The sequence below is a fragment of the Mustela nivalis genome, assembly GCF_964662115.1.
Source record: "Mustela nivalis genome assembly, chromosome: 5".
Taxonomy (NCBI): Eukaryota; Metazoa; Chordata; class Mammalia; order Carnivora; family Mustelidae; genus Mustela; species Mustela nivalis.
Genome location: NC_139024.1, coordinates 138,013,852 through 138,032,297, shown reverse-complemented (window position 1 = coordinate 138,032,297; position 18,446 = coordinate 138,013,852). Strand labels below are relative to the sequence as shown.

The following is an 18,446-nucleotide window of genomic DNA, read 5'->3' as shown; positions in this document are numbered from 1 at the left end:
GCTGGCTATGGGGGGTTTAAGATCCCAGAGAAATTTCCTATGTTCATGGGACTTACTCAGTCCAAAACAATATTCTAAAAACAGGAGAAAAAACCCAAACGTAAAGGCTATTTATGAAAGTCTAAATGGGGGAAATTTCCAGGCATTGAACTAGTTGGAATCTCCAAGCCAAAAGTGTGTCTACTATGGTTGTTCTGTTTAAGTAATAAAGCGAAAACACTGTCAGTTGTAAAAGCATCCAAACGGGGATGGGAGGAAGTTACAAGCTCATTTGAAGAGACATTAAAAGTTAGAAGCGCCTTTACTCCCCCGTGTTACAGGAATGAATCGCAGTGGTAGGAGCAGTATTAACTTGCCAGTACTGGGAAACACTCATTGGAGGATGTGGAAAGAAGGAAATCAGGGAACTAGTAGCAGTGTGGTACTATGAATAAAAAATAGTGCAAGACAGGCAAGACAAAAACCTCACCTCTGTAAACTGAACAGCAATTTAAAGCATCATTTAAGCCCTTGGAATTACAGTATAGCATCTCTACATGTGTATGGAATTAAAAAAAAAAGTAGACCAAAATAGCTGCCCTAAAAGCCTTGCTGTGACAGTAGAAAATGGCAAAGTGAGAATTATTTGGTATTCTGTACTTTGTGCCTTTTCTTACACACACACACACACACGCTTAATGCCTTAGTAGCCAACCGAACTTCAAAATTCATCCTTCCTATTCCTTGATCTAAATGCTTCCACCATGAATCCCCACGGATCCCCTAACAAATAACCCCACAAGGCCCTTAACAAAACTGATAACAAATCGTGAAGCTATTCGATCTTGCTCTTGGTGACCCTTTCCTCTTTTGGCTTCCTACTCTGAATTCCTTTCCCTGTCTCTGTCAGCCTTTGCTCCCTCCTTGCCTTCCACAAATGCCCATCACCCTGGGACTATGTTCCCTGCTCTGGGAGCCTCACCCATCCTCCACCACCAGAGGAGCCCTAGGCTCCTCTTCCCTTGCCCTTGCCTGACTCATGGTGGGTTTTCAACATACGGTGACTGACGCTTCACTAACAGGTTGATGTGGACCCAACTTGGGACACGTCTGACCAGGGAGCACAAAAATGGAGGGGCTCAGTCAGGTCTGAGTCCAAAGCCTGGCTCTGTCAATAACCAGCTGTGTGACCTTGGGCAAGGAACAGCCTCTCTGTGCCTCTTTCCTCCTCTAAAGTGGAGATGACAGAATTTCCTATTTCACTCAGCCCAGAGCAGAGCCTAACAGGTGCCTAATGAATGTGAGCTGTCATTATTGCCTTCATTATTAGTCACACAGCTGGAATTACTTGGAGGCAATATGTTGCCATCAACCTAAGCACATTGAAGCAGTCAGAAAAGAAGGGGGGTGTTCCATGTCCTAAGATGACTGTGCCATTTCTGTACCTTTCGGGTATTCTTAAAACAAAATCAGAAATGTGTGTCTCCCTCCACACACCCCAGTGCAAACACTAGTGGACCTATAAACTATAGATGTTCCATAAAACCAAAAGAATCTCTAGGACCCTCTGGCTCTGGCTTTGACAGTTACTTGCTATGTGACCTTGAGAAAATGATTTCACCTCTCTGAGCTTCAGTTTCTTCATCAGTTGAATAAGGGTAACCATTTCCTGATGGGGTAGCTGTGACAATTAAATGAGGTAATACAGGTAAAGTATTTACCACAGTGCTAGGCCCAGAGGGTGCACTCCCCCTTGCCTACTAATGAGATTAGTAATAGCCTTGGGTAAGAAGCTGGAGCTGCTTGAACTATACATTGGCGAGCAAGGGAGGGGGCGGGGCTGAAGGCTGACAGAGGCTGAGGTGAGGGCAGGGAGGATTTGGTGGGCATCAGCTGATCACTGAGGAGACAGCACAGCATGGTTTGGAAAACATGACCTAACGGATTTCCTAGCAGGGGTCTCAGGTGCAAGTGGCCTCCCCCAAGACCCCAGACTCACTTCCTTCCACAGGCTTCAGTCAGACAAACTCGCCCCACCTCCCTCCTGGTTTGTGCATGGCTCCTGCACTCCCTTCCCTGCCCCCTCCTTTCTAAAGGCAACCATGAGAATGACTTCTTAGTTTCTCTGTCTTGTGCTTCCACCATCTCTTTCACATGGAGGTAACCTGATGGTACACAGTTTGTGGTGAGTTAATTTGTCCAACTGGGTCTCCGTGACTGAAAGTTGTCCTCTTTCCCTTGACTCAGCCAGGTCCAGGTGGCCAGGGCAGAAGTAAACCAGTACAAAGGGCTCGGAGAGCCAGTGCAAGAATGCTTTCAAGGGCATATTATGCGCTGCACTCCCCAAGGCCAGGGGTTGGGGGGCACAAAGCATGGATTTCAGTTCGTGCTCTGACTTCTCCCTCTAGCACCACAGACCATGGAGGGCTGCCTGCTTATGTGCCTGCCTCCCAGTTTGGCACCTCGGGTCCCTCCAAGGTGAATTTTGGGAGCAGCAATTTTGCAGAGTGGACACACTGTTGATGCCCACCAAGGGAAGAGTCCACTTCTTAGCAATTCAGGAGAGGGAGGGGCCAAGGAACCTTAGAAGGGCACAGCTGGGCAGAGTAATTGGACCTCACCGTAGCAAATGAAATTCTGAGTGGACCAATGCAAGGTAACATATCCTGGAAGGAGCAATTTAAGCCGCCTGTCCCCCGTGTGCTGATGGGTTTTGAATTATGTGTAACCTCTGGAGGAAGGCAACTATGAATCACTGCGGACAGTTTAATGAAGATGCTTGCACAATGTTTAGCTGCAGCGCGAACAGTGAATAGGGAGATGACGGTTCATTGAGGAGGGAGAACACGGCTCATTCCGTGGGCAGGGGTAAAGTGTCGGTTTGGCCTCACCTTGCAAGAACTCGGTTTGATCTCCTCATTATATGACTATCACAGTGGAAATGGAAACAATTTTAAAAGAAAGAGATGGTGGCACTTATTAGTGTCATGAAGGTATTTCCATGAAAGGCTCTTCTTCTTCTAAATGAAAGCATTATCCTGTGTCCTTTCTGCTGGAGAGGATGTAGTCAGATTTGATGATTCTGGGTGAAAGAACTATGCCCACCTCTTGGCTAGCCCCCACCAGACAGCAGCCCCCATGGGGGAGAGCAGTGTCTGATCTAATTTGTTTTCGTTTGTTTTGTCAGCATGTAACAAGGTGCAGGGTGTAGAGCAAGAACTTGATAAATGGAATTGGTTGGAAAAATTTCTGATGCTCATTTAACTGAATAAATGTCATTTAATTCATTCAACAAACACTATGGTGCACTATTATGTCCAAATACCAGATTCTAAGGATTCAGAGAGAAATTAGAGTCACTACCCTTCAGGAGCTTGATCCAATGTTCGTGGGTGAGGCAACCACAATAGAACTCTAAAAAATATAAGGTAGGTTGTATAACATGAGGCAGGAGGCACGGAGGTGAGGGGAAAGGGCTTCCATCCTAAGCCCAGAGGAGCAAAGGGAAAGGCTGTTCACATGGGAAGTGGCCATGGACTCAAAGCCATTACCCCCCTGCAATCTTCTGGTTGTGCTATTCACAGACGGAATGCCCAGGAAATGACCCCAGCTCACAAACGAAACTCAGGGGTTTGTCTATAAAAGTCAAAAGCACTGAGATGAGACAATCAGAGACCAATCTGCTTCAAGGACCCTACAGGAAAGAATGAAAGTTCATGCAGAGTTAGTCTATATTCTTATGACCACAGCTGTTGAAAATCAAAACTCATTCTAACTCACCTTCCAGTCCCTTGCCACCCCTTCCTTTAAAACGCCAAGAACAGCTGCCTCTTTGCCCACCATCCTGAAGGAGCTAAAGCCCCCAGGCTGTGCTTTCAATGAGGAGCAGATGGAGTTAATACTGTTTAGGGGCAGGGATGTACCCTTCTATCCTTCCCTCTGTGTTCTCTACCTATCACACCCTCTCCTACCTCTCTACCCTCTAGGCACTGAGTCCTTTTTTTTTTTTTAATTATGTTATGTTAGTTGCCATACATTAGTTCTTGAAGTAGCGTTCCTTGATTCATTGTTTTCATATAACACCCAGTGCTCATCACCACACGTGCCCTCCTTAATACCCATCACTGGGCTAACTCATCGCCCCAGCCCCCTCCCCTCTGAAACCCTCTGATTGCTTCCCAGAGTCCATAGTGTCTCATGATTTGTCTCCCCCTCTGATTTAACCCCCTTTAGTTTTCCCCTTTCTTCTCCTAAGGTCCTCTATGCTCTTCCTTATGTTCTCCATATGAGTGAAACCATATGATAATTGTCTTTCTCTGCTTCACTTACTTCGCTTAGCATAATCTCCTCCAGTTCCATCCATGTTGATGCAAATGGTGGGTATTCTTCCTTTCTGATGGCTGAGTAATATTCATTGTATATGTGAACCATAGGCAGTAATCCCTGAGTCCTTTAAAATAAACCCACCCCTCACTCTTAGTTTCAGAGGTGCCAACAGCCAACAGTACTCCAGATTCCCTCTTGGAACCAACAGCTTTGAGACCCTATGACTCCTTTTTGTCCAGCTTCTCAGCCCCTCCCTCACATGCCCCTTCCCATTCTGATCACATTCCCAAGGAAGTTGTTCATTTCCTGACAATGGAGCTTCAAGTCGGGTGAGTGAAAGCATGTGCTGTCCATGCTCTCAGGATGTGAGGAGAAGGGAGCTGAACACATATGTGTACACCCAGGCCCATGGCTGACTGGTCTGCTTCTCAGATTCGGGTTGATTAGCCAATTGGCAGATGTAGAAACATCCTAACTCAGAGTTTTAAACATTTTATACGATATCAAAGATAATTGTAAAAACCATGAGTACTGTAACAATTAGCAAGTCTTTATTTCCTTTTCATTTGGAATTAAGTAGGGTTGATTAAACTGGCTTTTAACAATTTAATTTTTTTCAAATAATTGTGAACTAGCAAATATGTATTTCTCACTTTCAGTTCAATGCTGCAACAATCTAAGAATTAGTCAGTGATTCACATGGAAAGTAATCACAATTTTATTCTGTTTTTCCCCAGGGCATTATGGAAAAACACCAAATCAAGTCAAACTATTCTTGTAATTTTTCCCTCTCTCTCTCTCTCCACGGTGCAAGGCAATATGATTAGCTCTGCCACTAATTAGCTGGGTCACTTCGGGCAAGTTGCTTGATTTCTCTGGACCTTAATTTTCTCTTATGTAAATGGATGAGTTCGGTCTTAATGAGCTCTAAGGTCATTTCTAGCTCCCAAATTTTTTTAAATAAATATCACTGTTCTTCCAGAAAGGTCTTTCCTTCCGTATACAGCAGGTTCTACCTTGCTCTGTGTGAAGACCTACTCACATGCACAGGGTCAGCTAGGATCCACCCACTCACATATAAGTGCCGCTTTGCAAACTGACTTAACATCAGCTCCCAAGGAAAGAAAAACAAACAAAAACAACAAACAAAAACAAAAATCAGGCACACACCACAGAAAAATTTTGTAGCTGTAATTTCTGGCCTCCGTGGATCTGGTTCTTTTTTTATTTATTTTTTTTAAAGATTTTATTTATTTATTTGACAGAGAGAAATCACAAGTAGGCAGAAAGGCAGGTAGAGAGAGAGGAAGGGAAGCAGGCCCCCCGCCGAGCAGAGAGCCCCATGCGGGACTCGATCCCAGGACCCCGAGATCACGACCTGAGCCGAAGGCAGTGGCCCAACCCACTGAGCCACCCAGGCACCCCGGATCTGGTTCTTTTTAAAAAAAAAAAAAAAAAGAAATTTTCAACTTCCTTCATGCTTGCTGGAAAGAGTACAGCCGTTATTGTTTTATTTTTCTCACTTCAAATGCAAAAAACAAAACCAAAAACAAAAAAACAAAAACTGTGTAGTGGGTAGTATTGAATCTATAAACAAAGCTCTTTTGAAGCAAGTTTTAGAGCAGAAATTAAACAGCCTTCACACCTAGGAATCAGCACAGGGTACCATACTGATCCTAATTCTCATTGCAGTCTCTGCGCTTGACATAGGGGTTTGACCATTGTAGGCGTGTTTTTGAAATTTAAATCGATTTGTCTTGTTGTAGATGTTCAGTGTGATCCCGCTAGTTAAACTTTCATGTTCTTACATCACACTAAGTTTTAATTACTGTATGTGCAAAAAAGATTATACAAAAATGAATTCCAAATAAAAAGGCAGAGAAAATTTTCTGAATATAAACCAAACTGCTTAAACATGTTTAAGGGTTTGTAAAATTAACCGGTGATTCATCTAGGTTGCCAGTTTTGAACATCTACCATAGATAATTCTTTTCAAGTAGATTATCTTGTTAACCGCATTGCTGTCAGCCAAGTTGTTTTTGAGGAAATCCCCTAAAACAAGATCACAAGCTCTGTCACTAAAGAACTAAGAATATACACTCTGAATCTATACCAAAGTCTTGAAGAAAGGATGGAAAAAGTTATTTGCCACCTCCAAAAACCAAAATGCTTCATGCTTATGGAATGCTTTCACTGTGCCAGGTCCTGATCTAAGTGGGTGACACGTAGTAACTCATTTAACATTTTTAACAACCTGTTAGGGTACTTGCTATTATTGTCCACATTTATAAATGAAGAAACTAAGGCACACAGTAACCTAACCACAGTTACCAGCCGAAAAGTGGCAGAGCCTGAATTACAAATCCAAGGGTGTTGATCCTAAAGCCTACTTTTTTTTAAATAGCACCTTTATTGAAATATAATTCACATATCAATAATTATAAAATTGTGTTGCTGGGCTTGTAATGTAGAAAGATGTCATCTGAATTACAATAATAGCACAAAGGACATGGGAAATGGAACAAAGTTTTTGCATGCAGTTGAAAATAAGTTGGTATTAATCTGAATTAGAATTCTCAGATTGTTAGGTATAATCCCCAGAGAAACCACTAAGGAAAAACTGAAAAATATACAGTAAGAAGAAACAGAAAAAGAATTAAAATGGTATATTAGAAAATATCTTTTTACACAAAATAAGGAAGTAATGAGGAATATAAGAAGAAAAAAACATAATACCTATAGCAAGGAATTTGCAAAATGGCAAATGTAAGTCCTACTTGTCAGTAATTAGATTAAATGTTAATGAATCACATATTAATATTAAGATTTGTTTTATGGCCTAACATATGGTCTGTTCCAAAGAATGTTTCATTTCCCCTTGAGAAATGTGTATTTCTTTGTTGTTGGGTGGGATATTTCATAGCCATCCATGAGGTCTGTTGGTTTATTGTGTTGTTTTAGTCTTCTATTTCCTTGCTAATCTTCCACCTGTTTGTTTTGTCTGTAATTGAAAATGCAGTATTGAAGTCTCCAAATTTTATTTGTTAAATCATTTTTGTTCTGTTTGCTTGTTTGTTTTTATTGAGGTATTTAACATATTAGTTTCAGGTGTGCAATAATGATTTGTGCATATTGCAAAATGGTCACCACAGTGCAATAATGATTTGTGTATATTGCAAAATGGTCACCACAGTAGCTAATATTTGTTGCCATACATAGTTACAAAATGTGTGTGTGTGTGTGTGTGTGTGTGTGTTTGATGAGGACTTTTAAGATCTTACCTACCAACTTTCAAATAACTGTAAATTTGTACCTTTCGACTCCCTTCACCCATTTTCCTTACTCCTACTCCCATGTCTGTTTGAATTGTTAAATTATCTATTTTCCCTTTTTTCAGTTTTGCCTTTTTTGTATTTTGGGGCTCTCCTATTAGATACAGATGCTAATGATTGTTGTTTTCCTAAAGCATGACCCTTTAATCATTATAAAATGTCCTTCTGGGTGATGTACTCAACTAATGAATCATCAAACATTATATCAAAAACTAATGATGTACTATTCCTTGGCCAGTTGAATTTAGATTTAAAAAAATGTCCTTCTTTGTATCTAGTAACAATATTTGTCATAAAGTCTATTTTGTCTGGTATAAATATAGCCGCTCCAGTTATCTTTATGTTCTATTTGCACAGTTTATGTTTTTCCATCTTTTTTACTTTCAACCTATTTGCAACTGTGAATATGAAGTGTATCCCTTAGATATAACATACAGTTTTGTTTTCCATCTTGCCAATCTCTGCCTTTTGATTTTAGTATTTAGTCTACTAATGTTTAATGTAATTACTGATAAATAGTATTTATATCTGCAATTCTATTTTCTTTCCATATGCATTATGTCTTTTTTCTTCCCCTATTCCTCCATTACTTCTTGCTTTGTATAAAAAGATATTTTGTAGTATACTATTTTAATACTTTTTCTGTTTATTTTGACATATCTTTCAGGTTTTTCCTTAATGTTTCTCTGGGGACTACAATTTAAAACCATCATGAGAGACTATGGACTCTGAAAAACAATCTGAGGGGTTTGAAGTGGCGGGGGGTGGGAGGTTGGGGTACCAGGTGGTGGGTATTAAAGAGGGCACGGATTGCATGGAGCACTGGGTGTGGTGAAAAAATAATGAATACTGTGATGCTGAAAATAAATAAATTTAATTTTTAAAAATAGATAAATAAATAAAAGAAGTGATTAAAAAAAATAAAACCATCATTTAAAACAACTTAGTTCAGGGGCGCCTGGGTGGCTCAGTGGGTTAAAACAACTTAGTTCATAATAATACCAATAAATTTCAGTAGCATACAAAAACATTGTCCCATTCCCCTTGCCTTTTGTTCTGTTACTGTAATACAGAATACATCTTTCTATATTATAAGCCCATCAACACAATTTTATAATTACTGCTTTATAAAACTGTCTTTAAAATCAGAGGAGAAAAGAATTCAAACAAATATAAATTTATACTGGTTTTGTCTATTTCTCTATGTAAGTTACATTTGCTTTCTTTTTTAAAGGGTAGTGTTTGCTAGATATACAGTTCTTATTTAATTTTTCCTTTCAGCAATTTGAGTACATCATTCCACTGCCTTCTAGTTTCTGTGGTTTCTAACGAGTAGTTAGTTTTATCCTACTGATAAACTCCTATAGATAATGAATCATTTTCTCATATTGTATTCAAAATTCTCCTTTGTTTTCAGCTTTTGACAGTTTGATTCTGAGGTATTTAGGGGTATATATCTCTGAGTTTAACCTTTTTGAAATTTAACTTCTCAGGTGTCTATATCAATGTCTTATCAAATTTGGAAAGTTTTTAGCTATTAGTTTTTTCTAATATTCTTTCTGCTCCTTTCTCTCTTTCTTTTCTTTCAGGGACCTTCACTATGAGTATGTTGGTACTTTTGATAGTGTCCCACATGTCCCTGGGGCTCTGTTCATTTTTCTTCATATTTTTTCATTTCAATTTACTTATCTTCAAGTTATCTTCAAGTTCACTAATTCTTTCTTCTTCGTGTCTACCCCAATATACTTTTGAGACCCACTAGTGAATTTTTGAATTTTTCATTCTAGTTATTATATATTTCAGCTCCAGAATTTCTATTTGATTTCTATTCATAATTTCTATCTTTTCATTGATATCCTCTGTTTGATTAGACATTATTCACTTGGTTTTCTTTAGTTTTTGAACATGCTTATAATACCTGATTTAAAATCTTTGTCTAGTAAAACCAATGTCTTGGCTTCCTCAGTGACACTTGACTGCTTTTTTTTTTTTTCCTCTGTATGGACCATACTTCTCTGTTTCTTTGTGTGTATTCCGTTTAAAAATAAAAAGTGCTAGCTATTTTAAATAATACAATGTGACAACTCTGTAAATCAGATTTCCTGCTCTCCAGAGTGTGTTATAGATGTTTGTAGAGTTGTTGCTGCTGCCACTCTTTGTTTAGTGACTTCCCTGAACTAATTCTGGAAAGTCTGTATTTTTTATCATGCCTGGCCATTGAAGTCTCTGCTGGGTTAGCTTAATTGTCAGTTAGCAATTGGACAGAAATTTCCTTAGTTAATTGAATTAAGAAGTCCTCAGTCCTCAAGGAGTTCTTTGTGTGTTGGGGGAATGCCATCAATGCTCCACCAGTAAATTTGCAATTCTGCTGTAGCTTTTACGTCCTGTTTGCATCCACCATATCTCAAGATCACTAAGAGGTGAAAGATTAGAACCCTCTTAGGGTTCTTAGGGCCTTCCTGGCCATGCTCACTGACCTGCACATCTGTGTAGCTATTCAGACTCTTAAGAGTATGTCAGAGTTGTTCAAAGCCCGCTACAGACATCTCTGTCATTAGGTTTGCCTTTTACGTTCTTTTGGGGGTCAGCCTTTTATTATTACCAATTGGTATCATTCTTTAAGGCAGCTGTGATATCAAACAGTCACTTCTAATTGTTTTTGAAAAACAGTCTTTGGGTAAAGCTATTTGCACAGGGTGAATTCTGAATCTAATCAAATAAAAAGAAATCCTGAGAATGGAGTTTTCAGAGAACCCCCAGACAGGTTAGTGGCAATTCTTTGGAGATGGGGCTTTTAGAGAATTCCAAACCCAATTTTCTCCCCTTAATTTGTTGCTAGGTTGCAAGTTTTTATACCATAGTTTTGAGGCTCTTGACTTTCATGACTACTGTGGAGCTATGGAGAGGAGTGGGGATAAGGCAAACTCCAATGCTACAAAGCTCACTATTCTTAATGAGACTCATTTGTTTTGTTGAATAAGTTCCACTTCAGATTATTGTAAGTCTTTGGTCCATGCCCAAAGTTCTGAAAAATTTGGTTTGATCGTGTTTCTTAACATTCCCTTTGTTTTTATGAAGGAACAGTTTCTTGGAAATCCTTACTCTGTCATTTTAGAAATGTTTCCTTAGAGCACACTCTTAACCACAACAGGAATTAGGAGTCTACCACACTCCTTGAAAGTTTTACATATTGTAGTAATATTTAAGTATCCAGTGTCACCTTCCTGATATCCTATTGAAAAAAAAAAAAACATAATACTTTATGCATATCCTTTTACTTCTCTATTTCTTTTGTACATTATAGGGCATTATATTGCTCTTTCAGAAATTATATATAAAAAATTACCTGTGGATTTCATTTCAGTACAATAAAGAGATGTTATAAAATATTTGTTTTAAAACTAGGAAGGGACATTGTATTTTGAAGGTTGAAAATCCCTTCACTAGATTCTCTTCCCATTCCTATCACAGTCCTGAAGAATATCTCCAAAAGGCCTGAAGTCCCTATTCTACTAAAGATCCACTTTAAAGAAAAAAAAAGAAGGAGTTTAAGAGGTTAAAAAAAAAATCAGAGGTTACTACAAATACCTCTTGGAAATTAGAATGGAAAAGAAAGTGGGAGCCATTTGATAAACCACATAGAAAACAGAAAGGTACTTTCCATAACGAGAAAAATATCATGTTTTGGTTAATCATAAATTCTGTCTAAAAGTCATCATATATACCATTCAAATTTTGCCAACTTTCAAATGGTTAGAAGCTAATAAAATAAATACCATATAGGCTATATTGAATGTATTAATTTCTTTTGATGATTAATAAGAGCTCTAGAAAAACCTTATATAAATAAGAGCTATCAACCTTAAAATATTATACTTATAAATAGCTTTATAGTACAAAATGGTGATTTGGTACCTATTTAAACTATTGGCTATATATTTTTTAAATTCCTTCAATAGTTATGGATAAACCTGGCCATAATTTATTATAGACCTTTTTTTTTAAGATTTTATTTATTTATTTGACAGAGAGAAATCACAAGTAGGCAGAGAGGCAGGCAGAGAGAGAGAGAGGAGGAAGCAGGCTCCCTGCTGAGCAGAGAGCCTGATGCGGGACTAGATCCCAGGACCCTGAGATCATGACCTGAGCCGAAGGCAGCGGCTTAACCCACTGAGCCACCCAGGCGCCCTATTATAGACATTTTTTATACTTTAGAGTTATCCAAAAAAATATTCTCAAAATCTAATTTTTTCTTCATTTTCAGGTGTAAGATTAATTCCCAATTTGTGATGCCAGAGAGAGTAGTAAAGGGGAACAGGGTCTTATTTTCAAAATGAATCTAGTGCATGGAACCCAGGCGAGTTACAGAGAGCTTTCTGCTAAGAAGTAATGGCAAATGTGGTTCATATGGATGAGAGGCATCTACTTTCTGAGAGTTTCAAGGATTATTTATTTTATGTTTGCCATTTTTTGCCAAATTTAGTTTCATTCTCTGTCTTGCCCATTTTCGGACGCCACAATAATAAACTAAAACAGATAATCAAAAGAGGGGAAGCTATCAAAAGAAGAGAGAAAAGTAAAATTTAAAAAAAAATCATTACCATGAGAGACTATGGACTCTGAAAAACAATCTGAGGGGTTTGAAGTGGTGGGGGGGTGGGAGGTTGGGGTACCAGGTGGTGGGTATTATAGAGGGCACGGATTGCATGGAGCACTGGGTGTGGTACAAAAATAATGAATATTGTTATGCTGAAAATAAACAAAAAATAAATTTAAAAAAATCATTGTAATAAGGCTGCTATAAAATGCTCTTACTAAATATTCAAGAAATCAGTACCTGAAAGCTTAAGAAGAGAGCAGAAAGGCTCAAGACTAAGGAAAGACACACTCCCAGAAAACTTTGTAAATTGAAACAAACACCTTAGGTACTGTGGTACCGTATATGTAATTGAATACATCTGGGCTGGCATTTATCCAATACGTATTGGTAGGGACATACAGCATTTATATAGGCTGAGTGTCCTTTGTGATTGGTTGAGATTTGCAATCGGTTCATGTCTGTGTCTGAGCAGTTATTATTTTGATTATTACCCCTTCTATAAATATACCACATAGTTTCATTTTGGGAATAACAGCCCACCCCCTTTATCTTCAACACCCCAATTCGGATCTTTCATGCTACAGAAGATTGCTTAAACCGATTTCTCAATTAGCATTGGAGGACCCCTTCCCTGCAAAGGATAAGCAAAAACAAACACCTTCATCACTTCACTTTTTTCTTGGTGGGTAGTTGGTTTCTAAAGAGGGGTTGTCCTGGTCTCCAGAAGATTGGACCTCCAACCTTTGACTAACAATCCCAGAGAGACTTTAAATGCCCCTTCCTGGTTTCAGCATTCCAACAGCCCCTGACAATAAACAGCTACATTCTGAAGTAGTGTACTGCTCCCATCTCCCAGCTCCATAAAAGATTCCTCCAGCATGCCTCCTTTTCTCTGAATAATTCCTTTTCATTGTTTTGCTTCATTACCTTTCCTAACTGACAAATTTTTTCTTGGTCCAAGCTTTCGTTTCTGCTTTGGAATGTCTTGCTAGACAAGCCTCAGAATCCATCAACTTGTCTAAACTTCTTTCAACTCCCAGCCCACCCATACCCTCTACCACTGAAATGGCCAAAGCTCAACAATTTCAGGGTTGCTCTCATTTTTGTCACCAATAGCATTGCCTGTATTAAGAGTATACCAAAAGAGCCTGGGAAGTGGGGTTGCATGCATATGCCACAAATACCCAATTTACAAGATAGTTAAGTACCTTTCGTCCACTCCCTCCCATTTTTAAAATAAAAGAATTCAAAGAATTGTATACATTTGAAATTGGCCCAATAAATCTCCTTGAGGGCTTTCAGCCAATCTTATTCGTGCTTTCCCTTGAGCTATTATAAAACTGCAGAAACAGGGTTACAGGCCCACACCTCTTTCTTCCCTTGTAGGGAAATGTTCCTGGACAAATTGTAAATGAGACCACCCTGTGGAGCATTTAAGCAATTAGCCAAGCTAAAGGCAGTAAAGGATGCTTTGCTTAAATTATCCAGTTTATTGTCTTTGAACATCTAACATGTAGAGACCCAAAGCCCATCTTGATTTCAGCTGTGTTCTCTCTCCATTTCTCCATCATCCCACAGGTTCTTGCGACTCCAGATGTGACCTTAGACAGTGCTTAAAACCGGACAGATCGTTAACGGTGCTCTATTTTCTTTTAACAAAAAAAATAGTCCACTTATGTGTATGTGTGTGAGGCGGTAGAAATTAGTTCATGTTTATTATAAAATTTCAAACGTTGCAGAAAAAAATACAAAAGTCAGAGACATCCATCTTCTAACTCCTCATTTTTTACTGCTGCATAAAAAATTACCAAAAACTTAGCAACCTAAAACAACACAAGTTTATTATCAGTTTCTCTGGGTCAGCAGTTTGGGCACAAGTTAACTGCGTCCTCTGCTCAGGCTCAGGATCTCAGATAATGGCAACCAAAATGTTAGGGGAGGCTGTGGCCCATCTGATGTCCAGTACTCTCTTTCAAACTCATTTATGTTCCTGCAAGGATTCAGTTCCTTGAAGCTATAGAACTCATGGAAGCTTCCATCTTTTACAGGGTCAGTAGGAAAATGTCTCTGCTGCTTCTAGTCTCCAGCTAGCTCTGTCCCTAACCTCTAGATCCAGATTTAAAGGGCTCACCTGATTAGGTCAGGCCCACCTTGCTAGCTCCCTTTTAACTAACTCAGAGCCCACAAATTAATTATATTAACTACATGTGCAAAATACTCTTTGCCATGTAAAGTAACATAATCACAGGAGTGATACACCCTCCTATTCATAGATTTCACCCACATTCAAGAGGGGGAAATTATACAAAGGTGAAGGTCATTTAAAATTCTGCCTTCCACACATAAGTACACACACAATATGTGTTCTGTCTATGATTTTTAAAACTTAATATTCCTTTAGTGTCTTTCCTGCCTAATATATGTAGATTTTCATTTTTATGATTGAATAATATTCTGTTTTGTATTTCAAAACAGTCATGTATTAGAGAAACTATTTCTGATTTTTCCTTCTTCCAAATTATGCAAGAATGAACATTCTGAAGTACTTTGCATCTGTGTGATTATTTGCTACACATAAATTCCAAGGAAAGGGGTTAATCAAAGGATAAACCAAACCAATGCTGTGATGTTCTCCGAAGGTCCCTCAGCAATGCATGATGCTGTTTTTCTAGAAAAGCTCTGCCTTTGGTGAAGATTCTGCTGATCCTTTGTACCAGTTCTGCTGAGTTATTAGCATCCTTGAAAGGAGTTCTAGAAATCACTAGCTGTCACTGCAGGAAACTTGCAAAAAGTAACATAAAGCAAAGTGGTGTTCACTTGTCATTCCATCATTATTCTCCCTCAAAAAAGTTATTTTCAACTTGATTAAATAACTCTCAATGAAATGGGGCTTTATTTTAATTTCTACACTGCTTCTTTAGAAAGTGGCAATAAGAAAACTAGATCATTTTGAAGGTTTCTAACTTTTCGTTTACCTTTAAAGTGACACCATGCATTTTGATCATATAGTGGGAAGTGAAAAGTCAAGTTCCAAATGAAGCCTCTGAGAAAATGAATCTTAATAACAAATAAGCAAATGAAAGTTTAATTACACCTGTCTTGGAGATGTCCTATGCTTGCTAGGAGTTGTCCTTGCTTTTCGATCAAGCGATACTTTCTGAGCACTTTCTAAGGCCTAGCTCTAGGGCTGGGAATGTGTTGGTGAACAAGACAGAGTCCCAGAAGTGAATCAATCCCTCAACGAATGCATAATAAAATTACAAGATGAAAACAGAAAGACTATGACAGATCTAGATAAGGAACTTTAAAAAGACCTTTCAGGAAACATATGTATTCCCCAACCTACAGACAACCTTGTTGCAAATGGAATTCAGAAATGTCTGTAAATGTTAGCCCCTTTCATGGGTGACCTTAAAATGAAAAACAAACATGTGTACCCAAAACACTTAACATCCAGCCAAAAGGGAACCCTCATGGCATGAGTGGCCCAGGACACATTTTCCCTGGCCATTCTTGAACAGAGAGAACAGCATGATTTGGGAAAAAAAAAAAATCTGTGGCTTTGGAGGTAACATCCTCCCACTCTGTTCACGACGAGCCTGGGAGCCCAGCCATTGGCTTTCTACCCGTTGACTAAGGCCCAACCTCAACTTGGGTTCTCTATCTGAGATCCGAAATGCAAAGCTTGTTTATCTTGTTCAAGGCTAACCTTGCCCAGGATATTTGAATTTAAATAAGGAGGTTCTGGCACCTATTAATCTAGGGTGGTGGTGTAACAGTGAAATCATAGCTAGAGCCAGGATTGCTAAACACAGGTTGCCTACACGGATTGTGTAGGAAGCAGGACTACGTCCATTTGGATTGCAAATGTTTCCTTTCTGTTTTCCTGGATCTCTCTGCCTAATGATGCAACTTTCAGTGTTCTGGAGGGAGGCTAACAGTCATGTTTAAATTCACAGTGACCTTCTTTCCAGCTTCAGAGGAAAGATGCAGGCTCTCAAGCGGGAACCAACCTCAGGTTCTTGTCCAACACCTCCATACCTTGACCCTGATCTACACCCACACCTCCCTGTCCTGGGAACAATGCCTCGATCCCCACACCCGGCAAGGTTTAGCAGTCAACCTCATCCTCCTGCATTCTTGGGAGTTGAATGTCCTCTTACTCCATCTCTCTATTCTCTATTGCCACTCCCTGCCCTGGTGCTTCCTCCATAAGCATGATAATCTCTGCTAGAGTGAAAATAATCAAAACACTCTTGCCTGTGTTGCATTACCTTCTAGCCGTGGACCTATCTTCTCTTTTTCCCTTCCCAACCTAGATCACTCTGAGGAGAGAAAACTACACTGCATGCTCCATTCCCATGCTCTCCTCGTTTAGCTCTGCCCCCCATTCTCCTCCACCGTCAGTGAAGATGCTAGCGATTGGTTCAACCCTGAGTGTCTCACAGATAGATAAAAATGTCTCTAGGGTTTTGTCTCCTGGGTTTCTCACTGGCTCTCAAGTTCATCACATCCGAAACTGAACTTGTCAGCCACCTAACACACACACCACCCAACCCAAACTGTCCTTCCTTCCTCCTTCATTCAGTCTTGGTCAATGGAACCATCATATTCCCTGAAAACATGAAAGTCTTCCTCCACTCATCCAGCTCTCTCATCTCCACATGCCTGTACCCGCTGATGGCTCCCAGTCGTCCCCACGGGAGTGGAGGAGTAGAGGTCAACTCAGCTCCAAGGCCCATCCTGCTTCCCCACCTGTCTTCCACAAAGACGGGTTTGCAATTCTAACTTACCCAAGAATAGAGTCTAATCGTTTGATCTGGGATAAAAGGATTTCACAGTTTCATCCTCCTTTATACCACAGTTCATTGTTTAAGAGCTTGAGCCCTGGAGCTCTGTCACGAACCAACTCTGTGACCCCAGGCAAGATTCTTAACCTCTCTGGGCTTCCCCTGCAAACTGGAGATAATAATAGTAGAATCTTTCTAATAGGGTACCAGAATGTCAGATGTGCTAATATACATAAAATTTTAGAACAGTGCCTGGCACATAGTAAGTGCTGTGCATTTTTGTTAGTTTTGTGATTCTCTGCCCACCCTTACCAGCCACCCCTCTCCCCCATGCACACAAATATGCAAGCATGCTGCCCTCACACCACGACGAACAGCGTGCCGTCCCCCAAACACATCGTGTGGGCTATTTCATACCTCTACAATTTTGTTCTTACTTCTCTTGTTGACTTTCCAAACTCCCACATTCCCCAGAACTTAGCTCAATTATCACTTTTGCTGTGAAACTTTTCTTCATACCCTAAGGGTTTCCCCCACGGAGACCCCACTGTACCCCAAATGAGTTTCCAGTGCATCACGTCTATGAATTATTTTTAAAGGTCTGAGACTTAACTATTTTTGAGCACTTATCACATGCCAGGTCCTATTCTAAGTGCTTTATACCCATTATCTTGCTTACGCCTCACAGCAAAGCTATGAAATGTTGTAACGATTGGTTTACCTTTTCATCATTCCTCCTAGATCACGAGGGTCTCTGTGGGCAAGAACCTACGTGTCGGTCAGTCCTGCATCCCCAGCACCTAGCCTGGTACATAAAGGCTACAGAGTGAAATTAATACCTCCAAATTGAGCCAATCAAAGCGGAGTCAAACTCAGACATGGGAACATGTACAAATTTCTGACATTGAAGGACACTTAAGTAAAGGAGGAATGGTAGCTGGAACTGAAATTCATCCATGCCATAGACAAAGACTGCTGTAACTACTTCTCCCCACTGTTAAATCGTTATTACTAGATGAATATTTTCTATAGCGCAGACGGCTTAATGTGCTCTCATTGGTTTCTGTACTGACATATAATTTCAAGTCTTTCCAAGGACATCATAATACAATTCATGATGACATTTTATTCCATGCTCTTGCCTCAAGGGTCATATGCAAAGTTCTGTAAAGTTTTGGCTTGTGGGTTGCCTACCTTTGATAAAGGTTAAAGAGATACTCACCCTGACACCCTTTTCTTCTTGGACACCAAATGGAAATTTGCCCAAATTAGAGACAATTATAGTCAGGAGTACGTTATAGTTTCTATGGCAACAGCCTAAGCCCATAAACACAAGCATTTTATTGCTTAATTGTTACAAGAGATCTGCTTCTTATAAATCTAGTATGCATAAATATAAAAGAAATGCAAAGATATATG

At 39.6% G+C, this 18,446-nt stretch overlaps 1 protein-coding gene across 4 annotated transcripts in view; it reads left to right on the top strand.

Annotated features, from left to right (window-relative positions):
- The window catches only part of F13A1 (coagulation factor XIII A chain), a 165,150-nt gene that overhangs the window by 101,579 nt on the left and 45,125 nt on the right, over positions 1–18,446 (top strand). The window lies entirely within an intron of this gene.